At 31.5% G+C, this 5,931-nt stretch overlaps 1 pseudogene; it reads right to left on the reverse strand.

Moving 5' to 3' along the window:
* Positions 1 to 3,571: 3,571 nt before the first annotated feature.
* Positions 3,572 to 4,430, reverse strand: LOC126777948 (leukocyte receptor cluster member 1 homolog; annotated as a pseudogene).
* Positions 4,431 to 5,931: the final 1,501 nt, after the last annotated feature.

Below are 5,931 nucleotides of genomic sequence, written 5' to 3' on the forward strand. Positions count from 1 at the left end.
ATACAATAAAAGTCATCCCTCACCGACCCCCCATTATATCATGCTCAGTGTATCATCTCTAGTCATTTAGTTTTATACGGATTCATAGTGATATATTGTCCTATCTCATTATGAGAGTGAGGGAATAGGGAGTGCATTTGTGTTTGAGTGCACATTCAAGCACATTTATACTTACTAGTATCTTCCCGCGGCTTTGCCCGTTTATGAGGGGGAGGGAAGATGTTAGGTATCGTTTTTTTCCTGATAGGTACAATGTTTCTTCGAATGTGTCTTCGAATCCAGAGTAAACAGGTTTCTTAAAGGCAAGCGTGCTACATCCTAGACCGTGTCGATGCTTAACATCAGGCAAGTCAATGGTCAAACGCTGGCCTAATAATTATAAAAAAAAAAAGTTTTTCGTACCACTGACAACGTGTATGCAAAATTTCATGATGATCGGTTGAGTAGATAAGACGTGAAAGCATGACATACAAACAAACTAATAAACTCACTTTCGCATTTATAACATTAGTAAGGATGATAGTTGCCTAATCTTCCTTGAAATCAGTCAGAAAATTATCATCAATATTAATTCGGCATATTTCTAAAAAATATCGATAAAATATTTTATGTTTATACTTCAACTGGCTTCTGGACATTTTAAGCATGATTTAATTGGTATACGATCATTATTTAGATGATACGACAAAACAATGAAACTAACGAATAACGGACTGTGTTCTGTATGGACATTTATTTTATATTTTCAGTATTAAAATGTTTCAACTTATTATTGTTGAATAATCCCGGTTTACTAACGTTAACTATCGAGGAGTTATTAGTAAGACTAGGGTTTCCATTGTCAAGGATTGTTAAGAGACTGACGGAACGAGCGTTTATCGATAAATAACAAAATTGGATTATTTAATAATAATAAAGTGCTTACTTTTATATAAAAATGTTCAGTAGTATGACGTAATTTTTCATTTTGACGTTGAAATTAACGCTTTTTTTCCTTCCCGCGTTCGTAAATATTGGAATGTAAAACTTTGTTACTATCTTTATTTTTTATTAATAATGTTTTTGTGTTTAGTATACAATTATAACCAAAAAGACAATTTAAGTACAACAAAATATTTTCTTTGAAATATCTCAATATATTGAGTAAAATGCAGTTATCATAAAATATTCAAATAGTAAAGAACTATAAATGTTTGTTAACGTATCAGAACTTAGTGACCTATTTGTTGATATTTCATAGATGTTGAAATTTATAACTAAGCTGAAAATTAAGTTCACATTACACATTCTGTAATTTATATAAAAAAAATGTACTTTCAATGTCAATAGCTGTCAAAAGATATTTATCACGCTTGTCATTTTTTAATTAAAAAAAAATATTATGTCGAAGGTAAGCTGCTTATGGTGGTGATTATTTTGTATACACGGATATAAAATTCATTTCTGTTAAATTAGCGTGCTTACAAGTAATATATTGACAATGAATTGGAAATGTATACTAATGGCATAAGTATTTCATATGTCACGTAGTCAACGAATGGAACTTGAACGAACTTTTATCTAAGTTTGTTGTTTAACGATCGATTGTGAAGACCTGGTTTTTAATACAGCTCCAACCGCGTTAGTGATCGCATGATCGAACACAAACCCATCAGTGTGATGAAGACGTTCAAGCTTATGACAGACCTGGTAACCAACTGCGCACAAAAAACATCCCTTGTGTTTATCGTAATTTATGTTAACAAAACAATTTGTTACGCTAATTATTTACATTTCCCACTTTGAGATGTGACTATAAATTACTGTACAATAGAGTCGCTCTTTTAGACGTTATTCCTGTTAAATAAAAGTTCAGTGAAAATATTTTTTTTTATAATTTGTCAAGTAAATATATAAATAAGCATATTTGTAAATTTTTTATCGCTTATAAATGCCGTAGCGATATTTTTATTTGTAAATTCGATTCATGACTATTTTTAATCACCGCATGGGAGCGTTTTGGGATTCCAACAATTTTGAGGGAAATTAAGGGATATTGGGTTTTATTGTGAAGTGTGTAAAGTTTAAAATCCATTGGCATCTAGATATATTTGTATGTTTACAATAAAATTCAATGTTATTCTCCGTCTCTGTCATCTCTATTGCATGCGGATATAAAGATACAATACATACCATTAAATAGGGAATAAAATATTTTTGTGCGTGTATAGTGCGCTTTCTCTCTGACTGTACATAGTACGTGAAAAAATGAATGTAAGATTAAATGTACATTTTATAAAGTGCTTGATATTTTATTTTTTTACCTTATGTGTACGCGGCTCGTTCATTTCGTTCATCATATGTACACATGTATGTGGTTCTCGTTGAGCACACATTGAAAGATAATAATGCCGATTTGCTTTTACACAATCTTTAAACTAAGCTCCTGTCAAATAATAATAGGTTCAGTGTGCCTAGTACTAGTTTTTTTTTAAATTACTTATGGTTTAAGAATATATTCCTCAAAAAAAGAATACAATTCACTTTAAATATTTGAGAAAACAAGATTAACATACTTAAATATTATATATAAAACATACGGGCGGTACGCAAAAATAAAGAGCAACAAATTAGACACTTCACTTAAAATAATGTGGGTATGACAAAAACAAGATGTAATATTACGTATCGTTTGTGTTATAGCAATTGGATAGCAATTGATATTATTTTCTTTATTTAATTTACACATTAAAATTTTGTAAGAAAAATAAAATAATCAAATAAAAATGTAGAAAATTAGTCGTTGATAATATTAAATGACTCTTAAAACAATTTTATAACAAATGAAAATACTTCAGGGCCTAGTGAACTGTTTTATGATGTGGTGTTTTAGGGTTTTTTTGTATAAAGTTAAAGACTGAATATCCTTAATACTATCAGGTAGTTCTTTGTAACCGTACTCCTTCATACAATATATTTTTTTTACCGTAGTTGGTTCTTGGTCGTATGAGACATATATTATTCTCCGTTTCTGTGTTTGTCCTATTTTTGTGAACGATAGTTTTGTGCTTAAGTTTTTGTTCAAAATCTTTTGCACTAATAGACACGTTATATTTATATATTTGGGACACTGTCATCAATCCTGTTTCGTTATACACTTTTACAGTAGGAGATAGATAATTATAGAATAGTGAAAAAGTACCGTACCGTAACAGCCTGTGAATGTCCCACTGCTGGGCTAAAGGCCTCCTCTCCTCTTTTTGAGGAGAAGGTTTGGAGCTTATTCCACCACGCTGCTCCAATGCGGGTTGGTAGAATTCACATGTGGCGGAACTTCAGTGAAATTAGACACATGCAGGTTTCCTCACGATGTTTTCCTTCACCGTAAAGCACGAGATGAATTATAATCACAAATTAAGCACATGAAAATTCAGTGGTGCTTGCCCGGGTTTGAACCCACGATCATCGGTTAAGATTCACGCGTTCTTACCACAGGGCCATCTCGGCTTTTTTCTTATTACATGTATTTACGAAAATAATTTGTTTTATACTTGATAAAATATTAATTTCCTAAAATTGACAAGATCAGCAAGACATTTGATCCCTCTTTTATTGATAATTTTGTCTAGCGATTTCTGGATTAAATTGTGAATTATATTTAGGTTTTATTTTTGGGATTTTCTCATCCTTCTCTTTTTCTGGGGCAGTGCCATTGAGCTTGGATAAAAACATTTCCGTTCTATATTTCTCTTGCTGTTCGCGCTTTAGCCTTGCTTCTCGTAATTTTTGTAATTTCTTTTTTAAATCGTCTTTATTCTTATGCTTTGATTTTTGATTTTTCTTTTTATTATCTAACTTTTTTTTAAATATATCCTTATTTTTTGAATTATGACAGAATGACTTGAATGAATTCATAGGATCTAACTGTTGTTTTGCACTCCATGCTATTTCTCCATCTTTTTCATCTTTTAACTTTTCTTTGATTTTACCATCTTTATCTTTTAGCATTAGTTTTTCATATGTATCTTTTATGTAAAATGTGAAAATCACACATTGTACCAATTCTTCTTGCCTAAAGCTTCATTTGTATCTTGTCCTAAATATGTTAAATACCCAATTTTCTTTTCATATTCTTCATTTTTCTCCTTAATTTCCTTATCATGTTCTGTGTTGGTTGTTTGAATAGCATGCTCAAGGTCTGCAAATAAATTGATGTGTTCTTGGGTGGCGGGGACCTGTTCAACAGTTTGAGGTTGAATATCAAATTCTAATAACTTTTGTTTACTTTTATTTTTTAATACCTTAAGTCGAGCTTCACGGTTTGCATTCTCAATCCTTAACTGAAAAAGTAGTTTTATGATTTTGTTTTGTTTTATTTGTAATTTTTTCAAGTTAGTACTTGCAGAAGTTCCCAAAATTTCAATAAAATATTCAAGGTGAGGTTTTACCATTGAATTATATATAAGATATCGTACAGATTTCGGAAAACATCGAATACTACCTCGAAGTCTAGCTATTAAATTTGATATTTTTGAACATAATTTATTTATATGTATGTCCCAAGAAAGGCGGTCATCTATATGTAATCCCAAATACTTTTTTGAATGAACTCTCGTCAACGGTTAATTATTGATGCATGATGCATGGTGGTTATCAATTTTTTTATTTTTGGTGCCAAATATTATATAATTTGTTTTTGTTATGTTAATTGTGAGTAAGTTTTTCTGAAACCATAGATGTAGACAGTCCAAATCCTGGTTTGCTTGATTAATTACAGAATCAATTTTGGTGCCGAAGTAAAACAAGCTGGTGTCGTCAGCAAACAGTGTTATATTACCTTTTAAATTTAAGTTATCGATATCATTTATGTAAATAAGAAATAGTAATGGGCTAAGAATTGATCCTTGAGGAACACCAAACGATAGTCTCATGGTTACTCTTACTTTCGCCAATTTGACTATTTGACCTCTGTTTGAAAGATAAGAACGAAATATATTATAAGCAGTTAGTAATTATTATCTTAAATACGTTAATGGAATTATTTTCACTAGTACAAAGGACATAATATCTTAGATTCCAAGGTTGGTGGCGCATTGGCGATGTAAGTGAAGGTTAACATTTCTCACAATGCCAATGTCTATGGGCGTTGGTGACCACTTACTATCAGGTGGCCCATATGCTCGTCCGCCTATACTATATAAAAAAACACAGTATTGTTTTTCTGTAAGAACAAATTTGAAACTCACCGCAGAAGACGATCCTGAAATGTCAGAAAGTGCTATGCGATATTGACGTTAACAATTGTCTGTTTTCAACATTTAACAAGTAACATAAGTAGTTCGTTCTTCCAGAATAGCATTGTTGGACGTATTTTTTATAAATTTTCATGTGATAATCATGAAGGCCTTTACGGAATGAATAGTCTCTTCAATCTGTATTTTCGATAGTAATGTTATCGAATATCTTGTCATTGTTAAAAGCTGAAGATTTTACACGTCTGACTCTTCCGAAAATTCAGCATTTTGTATGTGTTATTTTAAAAAAGCTAAAAAGGTCACCAGATGGTTAGTGGTCACATTTTTCCTACGCAAGAGTTAACACGCCAACCACAGGAACTAAGATAGTTCTTGGCCCTGAAATTGTGCTTACTTGGCTCACTCACAATAGACCAGGAATAGCTCATTTCACCACCCTATTCTGCGGTAAGTATAAAAGGTATGTACATATATTGTATACTCCAGAATTATTCCACTTCTTGATGTTGTTTGCCAATTGTTTTAAACCTAATTTGATCGAGTTCAATGACCCTTATTTTATTCAGCGTACGTTGGCTTTATAATTTTGTAAGCAATAATTCAATAGATATTCAGTGCCATCTATGCTTCAACGCTAAAAATTTTAACGCAAGTCGCAATGACAACCGTGTAAAACCGTGGCAGTGTGAGAAATGTT

This window comes from Nymphalis io, chromosome 24 (genome assembly GCF_905147045.1).
Source record: "Nymphalis io chromosome 24, ilAglIoxx1.1, whole genome shotgun sequence".
In the NCBI taxonomy this organism is placed as follows: domain Eukaryota; kingdom Metazoa; phylum Arthropoda; class Insecta; order Lepidoptera; family Nymphalidae; genus Nymphalis; species Nymphalis io.